The sequence below is a fragment of the Patagioenas fasciata genome, chromosome 7 (genome assembly GCF_037038585.1).
Source record: "Patagioenas fasciata isolate bPatFas1 chromosome 7, bPatFas1.hap1, whole genome shotgun sequence".
Lineage (NCBI taxonomy): Eukaryota > Metazoa > Chordata > Aves > Columbiformes > Columbidae > Patagioenas > Patagioenas fasciata.
Genome location: NC_092526.1, coordinates 40,336,198 through 40,351,630, shown reverse-complemented (window position 1 = coordinate 40,351,630; position 15,433 = coordinate 40,336,198). Strand labels below are relative to the sequence as shown.

The 15,433-nt window shown below is 43.8% G+C and overlaps 1 long non-coding RNA gene across 3 annotated transcripts in view; it reads right to left on the bottom strand.

Annotated features, from left to right (window-relative positions):
* LOC139828469 (uncharacterized) overlaps positions 1-15,433 on the bottom strand; it is a 49,525-nt gene that overhangs the window by 28,649 nt on the left and 5,443 nt on the right. Inside the window, exons 1-3 of one of the 3 annotated variants that reach the window (XR_011740138.1) lie at positions 11,732-12,549; positions 4,623-4,750; positions 1,873-4,028 (exon numbers count right to left, since the gene is read on the bottom strand). The exons of 1 other annotated variant lie outside the window; for it this stretch is intronic. This is a non-coding gene — a long non-coding RNA (uncharacterized lncRNA). Of the gene's footprint in view, positions 1-1,872; positions 4,029-4,622; positions 4,751-11,731; positions 12,550-15,433 lie in introns of those variants that run through there. One more of the 3 variants, XR_011740141.1, reaches the window with a different exon arrangement.

Sequence of the window (15,433 nt, the reverse complement as noted above, 5' to 3'; positions counted from 1 at the left end):
GCGCCCTTTTCCCCACCCTGCTCTCGTTTCAGCTTCTGCAGACACTGAGATTTGTCAGTGCTACAGTTTACACTCCTCCATATTTGTGGTGTCCCCACAAGAAATCAAAACCATTTTGATTTTAATTTAAAGGTCAAATTCCAGAAGAAAATAATCACCCGACGAATGGTGAGTGGGTGGGGGGGGTGTTGCAGGCCCCAAGCAAGAAGGCTGTGGCCAGAGGCAGCGCAGTTGGCTACTTCTGCCTTACCCTTATTCTGGTGCTTCCCTCGTTGCCCTCAAAGATGACTTTATCTTGATTTTAAAATCTGTATTAGTCCTTCCAGGTTACGAGCTGTGAAAGAAGGAAGAAGCTTACTACAAGATTCTCAAATTCTTTGCATTATTGATAGCAAGCGACTGGAAAGCTGGGTAATAAACAGAAACTGAGCCTCTCTCAGTTAAGATTAAAGCAGCAAATCTCATTCTGTTACAACTGATAGATGAATTACAACATCAATATCTACTTTTGTTACAAAACAATTGTGACAACCAGGTCAAACTGAGCACCCTTGACTATGCATCTCATCTCTGGAGAGTCAGACTTAGCCCTGGTTTTATGAAGAAGGCAGGGCCAAAGACCTGAAGGAGCCTTGTCTTCCAAGAGTGGGTCTCAGGCCTTTTCCTGTCCTTTAAATAGGTCAAGACTCAAGCGAGCTGGGTTGTTATTCCATCCCCAAAGTCTCAGACCTGTTTTTAAACAGTCACAGAAATACGCAAACAGCCCCTCAGCCAGTATTGTGATATGAGGGATAGCTAGCTGAGAAAGAGACCAAAACAAAACTCAAACCCCCACAATCAACTTGAAAATGCCCAAAAAGGAATTTTTAGGAATATTTCACTGCTTAGAAGTGCATTTTTATGGGAGGGTGTTGGCTCTGTTATCAACTGCCATGCCCTCACTAGCTCTTAAAAGTAGAATAAATGTTAGGAAGGGTTTTATGACTGGCTGGGAAAGGCAGGAGATGGACTATTCAAAAGAAGGTATGGGAAGGAGTTAGCGCAGAGCCCAAACACCCCTGCAGCTGCATTCCAGGACGCAGGGGAAGCTGAGCTGAGCTCCAGGCTCACAAAAGCCAGGCAGCGATACCCCAGCTACCCCTTGCACTCCAAGAGCTTCCCACAGCCCAGTGCTGCTCCAGCCCTGGGCCCGGTTTACACGGAGTCAATCCCAACAAACCAGGCTTCCAAATCGTGCTGTGATTTACTGTTAACCTTCTTTCAAACCATCATGATAAACAGCGAGGATTAGTACATGTAAGCAACAGGACAGGTGCTTCTCTGCAGTCTGCAAGCCATCGCATCACAATCTGCTCATAACCCCCACAATCTATAACCCAAACCAGCTCCTATGGTATTCACGCTAATTCTTTTCTAGTACCACAGTCGTACACAGTACCTTTAAAAATAAAAAGGAGAGACGTTATCTTTTCAAGTTGGTTTATATTAACCCAAGATAACAACTTTGGAAAGGAAATCTATAGAAATAACTGTGATAAAAACAAAACAAAACAAAACATCTTGGAAAAGCTTAATAAGGTAAAGCAGGATCAAAAAGCAGTATGATGGATAAATATTAAAAGGATAGGCTATGCATAGGGTAAGATACGGCAGAAAGCCTGAAACTTTTGTCATTTTCTTGTCAGCACAACAGAGGCTTAGCGTACCAGCTGAACGCTTTCCTTCTCCTGCAGCTCCATCTCCATGGTCACCCCGGGCCTTGAAACAGCACCCAAAATCCACTACTTCAGAGACCGACAGGACTTGGAGACCTTTCCTGCTGCTGTAAAAGCAGAGCTGTGATGCAAACAGTGGTATAGAAACACAACCAACCTCCGGTGTTCCCCAGGGCCGTGGGCTGTGTTGGTGGGTTCCGGTGGGACAGCTTCTCCGGTTGCACCAGCTCTCGGGGGAACAGACGTCACCGTAACACGCATTTCTGTGCCATTTAATTCAGAGCACTTTAAAAACATTGGCAAAAAACAAACTCTGAGCTATAAAAGCAAATTATAGATGGGACCACCTCACAAGTGCAACGCAGCCGCCTCTGCCCTGAAAAATCGCAGTTAATGGTTCACAGCAACATTACGCAACCAGGAAAAGAACTGGCTACCAAGCCACATTCAGGAGTTCACTTTTAATATTTGCAGTTATGAGAACTGTTTTTTAAAATATTTCAGATATTAAATATCATCCATTGTAGGCCATGGCTCTGAAATTCTTCTTGTCACCTCCACAGAACTCTCTGGTCTTTGGCAGCAGCTGTCCAGAAGAAAGGGGAACCTCAGAAATTGAGAAATACAGAGACAATATGTTTGGTTTTCACGTGTATCATTTATGTGTGTTGTCATTTACCTTTATGACACAATTTGCCAACTCAAGAAAAGGGAAGCTTTCGGATGTAAAAAACGAAAGAGCGAAACCAACACACACCCCACAGCTGATTGAATTTTCCAGCACCTAGTGGGCTGGATGACACTTTTCCCAACAGCAGAGCAACCAGCACAAACCAGCTCTCATGACATAAGAGATTATATTTAAGAAATCTCCTGTTCACTGCCTGTGTCCTGAGCAGACGGTGGTGTTTGCAGCCAGGTAGAAATGGGCTCCTTCACAGACAGCTGCTCTTTATCAGCTTTATCTGAACGCTCAGATAAAGATGTAGAATGATCACAGACAAACATATCAAAGTTGGGAAGATGCAATACCCCAGTGCTTTGTCTCCAAACTAAAGCTTTGCTAGCTCAAGGCTTTCTATGTTAGAAAGGCTAGATTATACGTTACCTTTTGTTTAACATTAGCAACCTCCCCTATGCTGAGAGGAAGATAACTAAAGACCTTATGCAAGGGATCTTACAGTCAGAGGACACACCAAAGCTTCCATAAACAGGAGTATCCTCTCATAGATCTGACTGCAGAAGCAGCGTCTGAGCTGACAGTCAGAAACCTCCAAAGATACAGTTTGATGTGAATGCAGATGAGTGGGGACGCCAACTGAGCCTCTTCCTGCACCGTGTGTCCTCCCACAATCCCATCACACTATCACGCAGCTGCAGAGCTGCATCTGCCACCAGAACAATAATCTTTGGCACTTTCAACATGCAAAGAGCAACGCTAAACCCGGTTTACGTGATCTAAACACATGGTTAATGTTCTCATGGGCAAACAGAGTCCAAAGAAATGCCCACTGAGCCACAGCCCCGGGCTGGTGCTGCTCCGGGTGTTTCTGATCTCTGAGCAGCCTGGTACACAGGCCAGAGTTAACGCCTCCGTGTTGGGAGCAAGTTCTGCAGGCCTATGGTTATCCTTTCACACCGTCTCCGAACTCAAGCAGGCATTGCGTCACACTGCCTTACATTAAATATTTTTCCACAGCTCTTTAAGGTATAAAACCAGGGCTTTGTTTTGATTAGATTATTCCCAAGCGGAGCTCCATGGGAGTGGATCCTTTTTGTAAATACAGAAGACACGGAGTCCCATGCACTGCGCTGTAGTTTTCTGTGATAGGTTGAATCCAATGCCCTTTAAGTGGGAAATGCAAATACATTTATTTATTAAACATACTGACTGTGGTGCTCTGGCTTACACCTTCCTGACTCGATCAGTTGTATCTCCATCCTCTCTTCCAACAGAAAATCCCCACAAAGATGCAAAATTACACAGGCAAATGATTTAAAGAATGTTCTGAAACCACTAGGGAACATTGGTTTGCAGACAAAGAAGGTTCCCAGTTGTTTGGCTTTTATCTTCGTCTTTCCCTGAACGACTTCAGCATCTACGATAGACACTATTCTCTTTTCTGTTGCTCAGTTCCATATGGATGCGCAGATTCCTTCTCAAAAGTATCCAGCCACAATACAGTAGCGCTGGGGGCAGAATTTGTTGGAAAAATGCCATCTGTATTTGCAGAGCTCTATAAACAAAGATATGGTCAATCTGATACGCCATGAGGTCAACTCTTCCTTTCTTTAGTGTTCACTTTTCAGCAACTGAAATCACAAGGCACGAAGTCAATAGATATTTAAGCTATTTAAATAGCACCAAGGATAAAGGTCATGGGTCTGATATGATTTATCTTCACAGAAACCCACCCAAATCTTGGAAACCGCTGCCTTGGAGATAGGCGATTCTGGGGGTTGTATAGATAAGAGGCCGGTATATTCAAACTAGAGATAGCTTTTCCCAGAGTGTATTTGAATAGCTTAGAGCAAGGCCTTAGGTTAAAAAAACATACAAACAAACAAAAAACCCATAAAAAGCAAATGAACCCAGAAAAACCCACCCAGGAGATACACCCAGGAAAATGCCCATGAAGTTGTGGACGGTTGCAGTGTTTTCCCAGTTCGTCCCAGCAAAGGAACCAGCAGCCAGGTCTCCTGTCATTGCTGCCTCGGGGCCCAGCGCTGTTTTCAGTCAAGCTCCTAACTTTACTTCTAAGGGAAAAATCATCCTTCTGTGCCCTGGTAGTTTGTCCCTGGCCTAAAAAGGAGGGAAACAGCTTACCCCTTTGTAAATCAAGTTCAGCGAACCAGGGAAAAAAAATAATCATAAAGCAACAAAAATCTTCTGAGAAAGCAGCAAACCTGTTCACTTAGTCAAAGGTCAGTCAAACATGAGGACGGCTGCCAGGGAGCAAAGTGAAGGGAAGACCTGTGCTCAGGAAAGCAGTTTCCAAAGAAGCAGCAGGAAGAGGAGACTCCGGCACCACCACCTGCAAACATGGCAGCCAATAATTCCAGAAATAATAAAACACGTAGAGAAATCAGACAAATGTACAAGAAGGCCAGTATCTCCCTGTGCACATTACGACCGTGCATACAACTTTAAGAAGTTTTGACCAGCAGTCCTGTGAATTCTGCTGCAAAAAAGTCTCATTTTTGTCTCCAATTTACTGTGTGAAGCAGAACTCCAGCTTGTGTAACAGATAGCAATAGCACAATTAAAAAATTCCACCTGAGGCCAACTCTGTTAGGCAGCCAGAGGAGAGGAAGAGCGCTAATTAAAACCATGCTGTCTAAAATCAGAAGTGGTTAGTGGCACATACCAGCTAGAACGTAGTATCTGTCACAGGTGACTGACCTCAAAACAGAGGAGGGAGCAGGGGGGGGTGAATGCACTTACAACAAAACACAAGCTAAAGGAAAAAAGGGATTTAAGGGCTCCTAGAAGTGCTGGTATTCACGCTTGGATGAAAAGAACAGCAGACACGGAGTTTAAGAAGATACTAAGGGCATGTTCATGCAATCCTGGCACAGAAAAACCTGCTGATGTAATTGGGAGTTTTGCCTGTTTTCTTTGAGATCAGTGTCTCAGTAATTTATTAGGTTTTCTTAACCAGTCAGTCCAGGTAGGAAGGATTTCAGGTTAATTAACTACAGGCTTAAACGTGCAAAGGGGCATTTTGCACCACGCAGACCACCCCACACCGTGTAGGAGGGAGCTGGAGGCATCCTCTGAGAACAAGCATGGGGAACATCACTGCTCCATTTTGAAATCTTCCCTGCGCTGCCCAGATCTCTGTAGACTGCAGCAACTATCACTTCTGCTTCTACAGCAGTCAGAAAGCTCTTGAATCATTAACATGGGAATATCAGCATTGATTTTACTCCCAGACATTTCTTTCTTCACTTTCCAATGTTTTCTCGGTGCTATCTGTCATTACTTTGTTTTCTCATGTTCCTTTTCATTAAGGGTTATTATTCAAGGGAGGAAATGGAGCACAGTCTGAGAATTCATTCAGCATGAATGGACAGAGACGCATGGTCTAGTGGCTGTGATCAGCAGCCAGGCTGCTGGGAAGGCCCGGCCTGGCAGGCTCCCTCTTGGGTGTTGTGCAAGTCACTTCAGGTCAAATATTCTTCCCTTCCCACAGCCAAAAGTTCAGCAGGGCGTCAATTCCTTTGGACAGAGGACAGGGTAACCCAACACCACTGATGCTCCAGGTTGTGTCGCAGCTACGCTGTCCTTGTGTGAGGGACAGACGCTTGGTTTAGGTCGGTCCTCTCCACAGTTACAACACCGGAGATGAGGAGCTCCAGTATTCCGTGATGTCAGTGCATAGCACAGCTTTACAAACACCGCAGGCAGCGATGAGCTGTGGACGCTACATTGGCTGGTCAAGGCAAAACTTGACCTTGATGAGAGTCTTCCGACTGAAATAAAGAACATATTGTTGAGGGTTGTTTTTTTTTCTGATCTGCCCTAGCTGCAAACCTGCATGTTTACAAACCACCCCAGCAATAACCAGAGCCGGCTGGTTCACCACAGTCCTACCCTTAGACAACTCACTGTGGTTGATATCCAGCCACGTTGCGTCTCATGGTGCTGGGATGAAGGAGGAACCCCCAGCGATGGACAGTGCGTCTGGACCCCCAGAGCATCCCCACCTTCCAATCACATTGCAAAGTCTCTGTGGACACACAGCACAGAGCAGCAATGCTGCTTTCAGTCTGCTTTAGTTCTCCAGCTGGTTAGAATAATTCCCACTTGCTTAACAATAGAGTTGGGAAAAATACAATAATTCACTTTAGCATTAATGTGCTTGTGGTTTGGGGTTTTTTTGTTGTTTGTTTGGGGTTTTTTTTTACCACACAGAAAAGCAGAACCAGACAAAGTAGATCCTTCTCGGGAAATGAGCTAGTTAAAATTCAGTTGTGTGAAATTTAATCTTATTCCTGTGGCACCATTTGTCGGGTGCATGGACCTATAGCTCATTTATCCCTCATTTTTCCTCTAGGAAACATGAGCACTGCTGGTGAATTTCGAGAGCCACAAAGTCAGGACTGTCCCTCTGGAAGCTTCAGATTAATGCAAGATAAAATCAGACTTGGGTTCCCTGCTGCATTCCTGTGACATACCATGGATACCTGAAGGAGAACAGCAAGGTAAATTTAATTCCGTGAAAGGTACAAGATTCACAATAAGTTCCTATTTTATATGCAAGCTGGTACATTTTCAGAGCAATAAGGGTGAAGGAATTTTCTTAGTAGGGTCAATAGATTGTGTATGGATTAGAATGAATTAGCACAAGACTTTGGTTCCCTGTTGCCCCCACAACAGATACCAACTTGAGCCGTTGCTGCACTTTTCCAGGTTAAAAGAAAAAACAAACACCACTCCATCCTTCAAAGTTTCTCCAACAGTCAGGTTTCTTTGTCCAAATTCTCATTACAAGGATCCTGAGCATACTGAGGGTTGTCTGGGTATCTTACACCTTTGGTTCACAATTTCAAAACATGGCAAACATCTGCACTGTCACAAAAAAAACCCAAACAAAACCACAGAGCAATACCCACATGCCCTCCCAGCCTTATTCCTTCTTTAGCTTCTCACCGATGCCACACCACCTCTCCCATATATCCCAGCAGAAGCATTTGTTTGAATGGATCTGAGCTCAGAACTAACCAAGGAAAAAAAGGGAAGGTTCGTAAACCTCAATCCAAGGCACTAAAAAGCCATACAAACCTGTTGGCCAGGCTCAAGTACGTAGTATTTTAGTAAGCGTCAGCTGTAAAATATTAATGAAAATAACTCTCAAAGCAGAGTCATGTGAAACTCCCTGATCTGAAGCGCTACATAACCGAAGCTGTATTGAGAAGTGAAACACAGGGACTTTTGAAAACATACTATTTCCCTCTCTTCCAAAAAAGTAAGCAGAATCACATGTGTCATCTTCATGGACAAAGGCAGAATCGTACTCATCATCACCCTTAGTGCTGGTTGAGAGGAGGCGGTTTGGGTCCGAGTTCAGAGGGCACTGGCTGTTTGGCACTCACTCACCCCCTAGGCACTGAGCAGAATGTGATTTACTTTGCTTTCCAAGCTGAATGAACTGCCACAGAGAAAGGCACCATTACTGCCTGCTAAAAATATCCCAACACAGGGGGGGCACAGAGGAGTTGGTGCACTGTAAATTCATATTCCAACATATTGCACACTAACTTTCCTGTACAGACAAGCGCTTAGACTAATAGGCACCTGGAAGTCTTCAAGTCTGAGAGCCCAATAAATAAAAAGGCTATTTTATTTTTTTTATTGGTGCTCTGGAACCGAGCTCTGATGTCCCCACTCAGACAATGCTTCCATTGAAATCAAGCCTTGGTCTACTATTAAATACCATTACTTTTTCAGCTGCAAGCTTTCCAGGTTAGAGGATAGGGATTTCATATCAAGGCAAATCACAAGCCTCAGTCCAAGGGGGACTGTGCAGACATTTATTTTGACTTTATATAGATACGTAGATCCTGCTGGATTTGGCAGACTTGCACTGATGCCTAGTGAAGTAACTCTCCGCATGTCTACCAATGCCCAACTCAGATAAACTCAAAAAACAAGGATCAAAATTCAAATTCAATCTCATTAAGAAAAAGTTCAAGATTCAGATTTGTTTGGGACAAAGTCAAGCACGACTAAGCAGTTTGAAAATAATTACCACGGCTTTCAGCTCTACCTTCCCAAGCTTTAAAAGCATAACGGACCCTCAGAACACAAAATGGTGCGTGTTTGAAGGCTCGCAGAGTCCTGACCCCCCAGCTATTCCGAGCTGCCCCCACCGCCGCAATGTCCCACGCCAGCAGACCGGGCTCGAGCAGAGCCCACCAGGGATGAAGTGAACACCGTCAGGAACTGTTGGCAATCCCGTGGAGCTGGTGGGCAGCGACAGCAGAGGGGAGCCCTAGGCTAACAACACTGGCTTGTGCGCTCCGCCTGCGACACCCTGCCCTGACTCTGCCCCCAGAGCCCCTTTCCCCAGCCAGCACCCGAAGGAAACAATCACTGCCAGTCACGCTATTTTAACTTCCTTCCTGCTCCGCTTTCTGCTTTTTTGGAACGAGGGGTCAATGACAACCATTTTCCTCCTAGGCAGTCCCCTCACAGTGGTGTTCAGGGAAAGTTTGACAGCTTTATCTTCTTTCTGAGCTACTTGCAGATGTGGCTCCGTTACTTTGAAGCAAACTTGGATTTGGTTGGAATGAAGTGCAGACATCAGGGCTTAGTGTGTCACCTGCATTTGTTATCTTGCGGTAGACAATTTAATCAATTATACTTTTTTGTCTAGGCACAAGAACAAGACAAAAACGCTGATCAGCATTTCACAGGACTGTTTCTTCACTGCTAGCAGGCCATTTAACATCTGATAGACCATATAAAGAGGTCTTCCCAGGGGCTTGGAGTGTTTGGATTGTTCTTTTTATAGTGCAGAAGGTCATTAATGAGCAAGCGAAAGCAGCGTGGAAATAGCTAGACAAGTCTTGTTGAGTTAATAAGAAACTGTCATTCTGCTTCAGTACTTTCTCATTAAGCCCAGCAATGTTCACATCTGAAGAGAGTGATGGTACAAATCTATTTTAATGCTCAATTTAATTCCGCAAGTCTTGAGTCGGAGCAAGCTTACCCCTCATTTCTTTTTCCTCCGTTGCTTTTTCAGTTCAGCAATTTCTAAGTTAAAATATATATATATATTTTTTTTTTTTTACAGATGCAGCTCAAAAGCTGAAACACAGATTTTAAAAAGAGCTAGATAGACCTTGATTTTTCTGAACAGAAAACCAGTCACACCAAACCAAACTTTGTCCTCCTGCTCTTATAAAATAGTCTACAAAGCTGCTCACCACTATTTTGCTTGTGTTCCTGGACAAGTCTTACAACAGCTTGGTTGTTGTGTGTAGGTCTCACACATACATTAATTTCCCATTGCTCAAACAGGAGAAAGGCACAGACACCACCTTTGACTGAGTCTTAAGTATCAGGAGTCTATCATGCAACATTAACAATGAATCCAGAAAGCCACTTCTTGCTGAGAACTACATTTCAAGAAAAGCTTTATTAACTCTTTACCTACTCTCCTATACCCCACCGGGTTTCTGGTGCTTCTGACTATAATCTTAACCGAGTTCACCTGCTTTTGTTCTTGCCAGGTGTCCTCCCACAGAGGATCAGTTACCTGATTTCAGAGTTGCTCTTGCCAGATCCAAGCACTTTCTCTCCAGCAGTTTTTACTGCTGTGCTGACTGTTCCAAGCGACTGAGTCAGTAGCAGCTCAGCCTCACATGGAAATGCATCTCCAATGCCTAAACTTACGCAACATTGACCTTCGTGTCACACTGAGGTTCACCTCAGCTTTGCCCCACAATTCATTTAAGATCTAGGGTAAAATCTGACATCCTTCCTGTCCAGCTGCTGACACTTGGTCACTGCAGGGTCAGTCTCTGCAGCCCATCACCCCAGATCATGCACGAAAGGCCACGCTGGCACTGATGCGACATTCGGTAACTTAGGGCTAACTTCAGACACACGGAAGTCCAAGAGGGACGGAAAAGATTAGAGCAAAGTTCGACAAAGGAAACGATGGGAAAGAGCCACATGTTCCCTTTTGTACTTTACATGTACAAAACCTTCACATGTGTATAAGCCCAGGACTGCTAACACTGAACAATCTCGGTTCTCTCCCGCTGGTTTTAACACTAAAGAAAACAGTGCAGTGCATTAGTGAGGGAGTTTCATTCTCTTATCTGTTATTCTCCAGCATTTGTCAGCTAAACCTCTTAACTCTCCTGGCTACCCATTGCTCCCACCAGGGAAGTTCCTAAAGCACACCTTTTCACACAGCATGGGTTTCATCTCGGAGTTGATTGCTCTTTTCTGAACTCCACACATACGGAATTTCTTGTTAGTAGGCCCGTAACAAACGTACATCCCAGCTCTGAAAACTCCCTCTAGAGCTGTTTCCACAGAACTCATTTTTATGTTAGGTTTTCCTTTTTTCCCCCTTTTTCTTCTCCTTACAACAACCTCCAAGAAGTCTCTAGACTCTTCAAGGCAAGTGCTACTTCCTGCGGCACAGCCACTGTGGTAAGGCGCTGACATTGCCCAAATCACAAATCATTCAGGTCACGCAGGGGTGAAAAGCAGTTAAGGGGCTGAAAAAGAGGTGAGAAAGATAAGATGCATACCAAAACCCCTGCAGGATTCCAGTAATGTAAATAAATTGTTTTCATTATCGGCCATACTGTTTTGTGGGATGCTTCAGAAACCCACTGATGTGAGATAACTTGAAGTTATTGTAATTCCAGGAGTCCTTCCCACCATCATTCGCTGTGGCAGAGACACTGCAGAGACTTTTCCCCTCCCAGCTCCACATTGGCCAGCTGAGCCCCACTAACTTTCACACTACTAGTACATACCAGTAAGGGATCGCTTTACGGTCAAAAATGACTTATTTAAACTGCATTTTTCTGATGAGGGAGAAGGGGCAGCAAGGCTACAGAAATAACATGGCCACTAAGAACAGTAAGAGATAAACATGCCGAGCAGCAAGCACAAATCTTTGATGTTGTTTCTGATTCTGTCTACAGATGGTCAGCCCTGAGCCATCAGGTCATTTAAATTTACTACGACATGAAATAAGAAGAAATAAGCCTGCAAAAATATTAGTGAGAATTCACACAAGAGGATTAAACAGAAATGTAAAAAACACCAAAACCCAACATAGTCTCAGGAAGTTTCCATTTTTTGTGTTGTGGTTGCCATTGGAAAAAACAGATTCATGTTTAAAGACGTCTCTCCATTTTGATATTTTTATTACATAGCCTACCTCATATGGCTTTGGACTTTCTTAGCATATACTGCTGATTCTAGATACTTGAAGTAGATCCCCTGAAGTCAGTGTTTGCTGTTCAAAGAAGGAACTCACCTTGGCAAAAGGCAGTTTCCTTGCTCTTCCATCTGCACTTCAACTTCTAGTGACAACTGAAAGATGTGTCAGCAAAACTCTGATTTTCCAGGCTGCCATCACTGCCTCCTTCTTGCTGTCTCATCAGGGCTGGCCTTATGCTGTACAGGGCTCTACACGCCAGCATCTCACACAACCTGATATCTGACTCCTTCCTCAATTACAATTAAGTCAATATAATCAGCCAGCATGAGAGAACTATGCAGGCGTTGCCTCCTTTCTGGAGACAGAAAGATACGGGAGTTTTTCTCCCCCAGGCAAGAAATGAAAAGTGCAAGATGTGATTTGTGATGAAATTCAGTGCCATGCAAAACTTGCCTGGTTTCAGATTCCATTACCCCCACACTCGAAAGATTTGGCAAAGTAAGAGACACATAACATCAAGAATTCAGGAAGTTTCCAGCAAGCAACAAGGTGAGAAGCTGCAGCTTCTGTCAAGTCTTCTGTTGAGATTTGTTCAAGCTCTGAAGTCCTGTGAGATTTTGCTCATGGGCCAAGAAGCTGCCGAACAACTACACACGACACACCCCGACAAAAGTCAATAGACCCATTTCAGCTTTGCAAATGGTGCTGGGTAACAGCCCAGCTAGGAACGGCGTGCTCCTCCCTGGGCCTTGCGCTCAGCATCCCAGCAGTGCCCGCTCTCGAAGGGAGCTCCCAAAAGACCACAGCTCCCCGCACTAAGAACGCACCATTTCCAACAGCGCTGACAATGTTCTCAGGCTCAACAGCAACCAACGAGTTCGGGAACAGCAGTTTATGCTGTTCCTTTGAATGTGATCCCCACCAACATCTGACCTCACATCCCAGACTCACAGCTACATATTGAGCAGGAATTCACGCCTCCCTCAGCCTTTCGCCAGTCAACAGCATATGAGATTGTTGCCTCTCTATAAACGCTTCTGAGACAAGCTCTGCACATGATCTATGTAATCATTAAAGGCTATCCATCACAGAAAAGAAGAAAAGCAGAAGATTTAAGCCTTTAACTCTTAGGTGATCCTTGTGCAACTTTGTCCGGGTGTTGGGGGGGCAGGGAAGGCATTAGGAAGGAAAGATCCTTCTCCGCAGGAGCTCTTTTATCTGCTTAAAAATTTAGGTGAGCTTTTCCAGCACCACTCTTGAGCATTGTGCCCTGACAGCAAATTGTACCATCCAGATGGCTTTTCACCCATCCTCGGAGCAAGGGCTCTCTCTGCTGGTGCCTCCACATCCCACAGCACAGTTTGGCTCTGCAGAGGAAAGCGCCCAACAACCCCTTTTCTTCCGGGAAAATCCTGCTCCTTCCTCTGCAGGCCTCAGGTTCACTCTTTCAGTAGGTGTTTCCCCAAGCACTGTCCTTAAATATATATCAGAAAGAGTCTTTTACTACTAAATAATTACTTCTACAGTTTAATCTCTTGTACTTTCAGCTGATGCCAGCAAGAAAACTGTCTTTGAGGCCTTCTGGTGGAGATAAATTGTTCTTTACAGACCCCCTTGCCTTTTTGTTATTATTAATTTACCCGACAGTTGAAGCCCGATAATTGATGGCACCACAATATTGTTCAAGCAACTTTAGTCTCAAAGGTCACCTGCAAACTTTTATTTCAATTTAAAAACCAATCCCTTAAGTATTGATGCATGACATGAGTTTTCAGGAGACCTTTTATCCATCTTGTAATCGGAAGGCTCAATCCTGGTTCAAAGATTCGGTAGCATATCTGAACCTCAAGACTTCAATTCTCAAATACTACCAGGAAATCACCCCCAAGCCCTACTATTGTTACTTCTGTCTCTAGAAAGTCATTAACCTTAAACCTAAGTTTGGAGAGTTATTTTGTTTGGGTTTTTGTTTGTTTGTGGTTCTGTTTGGTTTTGTCCCTCAATTCCCAACTAATTTGAGCATGCAACCACTAGTTCTTATTTAATCCTTATTAAGACATATCAAATTCATTCTTTATACCACCTTATCCTTTGAGAAAGAATACATTCGATAGGAGAATCTGAAATCCAGAACTCAAGTCAGAAGAGACTACAACATCAAGTTCCAAATTTCTTTTGGGGGTGAGGGAGTTAAACCCAATCACCGCTTTTCTTTTCCAACACCAGATTTAGGATTAAAACTGCCCTTTCATCCTACGGTTTGGCTACTTATTTACGGAGACCAACAGCACTGAACCACAGCTGCAGCACAGATGTTCAGTGAGGAACAAATCTGAGCCTGGCCCAGCTTCACCAAGGGCTGATCTTCACTTTTACAGATCCAAACAACCAGAAAACCTGAATGCAGTGTTATGGAAAAGGAAACCTGCTCTGACCATACAAACTTCACTAAAGAGATGTAGGTTTCTACAGAAACAGCAGGCTTTTAAATTTTGACTTTCCCTTCTGAAAACAAGAGTCAGCCTAGGTTTCCACTTCCTCTGTTTCTATTTCAGTCAGGCATCTCCATTACAGTATTGTCTATTGCGTCGTCTAACATGGTGAAGCATCAGAGTGGAATTTCTCAGCAAGCCTTCCCCAACAACAGATGCCTCCTAGGCCCATATTCATAGCAGGAAAGGACAGTCATTGCCTCCTAGTTATACAGAGTTCGCCAATTAAAACATTCCACTGTTACAGCATCTCAAGTGCTTTTTAGGGCACTTGGATGAGGCCTCTTGAAACTAGGACTGAGAAATAAAAGCCACAAGAAGTGTACTGCTCAAGTGTAAGTAAGTCAATTCGTTCGAGTTGAACACATAACCACAGAGTCCAGTCTAGACAGACTCTAGGGGAAAACTAACGAGTTCTACAGAAAATGTGTACCAGAAAAGAGCTGTGTGGTGAAACCGGTGAAAACTTCAACAGATAGTTGAGTTCTGCTGCTTTTGTGCTACTTAGATGATACAAGGCAACTATAAACTAGCCTTAAACAGACAGTTAAGCCAGGTTTATGACTCATCTGCACAGTGATGTGGTGCTAAGTACCAGGGATTCTGGAAACATGGGGAAAAAAACGCATACTTACACAGATTGTTCTCTACAACTCTATATAGGCCTGGAAAGGTCTCTCAGCACTAATTTACAGTAGGTGCCCAAGGAGAGGATCCTCAGTGGATCTTATACCAAATGACCTCAAAGCAGAATCAATTTATAGGTCAAAATGAAATCCTTACATTCAGGTCCCACTTCTCAGAGTCAACCGCCTGCTCCAGACCAACATTCCCTAAGACAAGAACAAAGTAAAGCCTTTAATTTTTCTTTAAATTATGCTATTGATTTACAAATGCACCTCTTAGGAAAAACATTCCAAACAGGACTTCACAGAACTTATTCATTAAAATGTGAAGTATTGTTATTTGTAGCTTGATCTTCAGAAAAACTGAGCACTTGCTGCTGCTGCTAAAGTCATGGGAAGCTATGGATTCACATAATTCCTAAAATTAAAAGAAATCAGACTATGAGTTTCTAAAATACTTTAGGATCTTTGGATGATAAGTATTACAAAACTGAAACTGTAATTATTAAAATATTCACCAGTATTAAATATGCAAGGCATCTGGAAATGAGTCTTTGGATCTTCATTGCAGCACAAGAGAGAATGGGACTTGCTCTCCTCGGTAATGAGGAGACAAGTGATCTCCAAGGAGAGCAGCAGCTACCTGGGCCACGGCAATTACATCACCTGTTCATTATAGA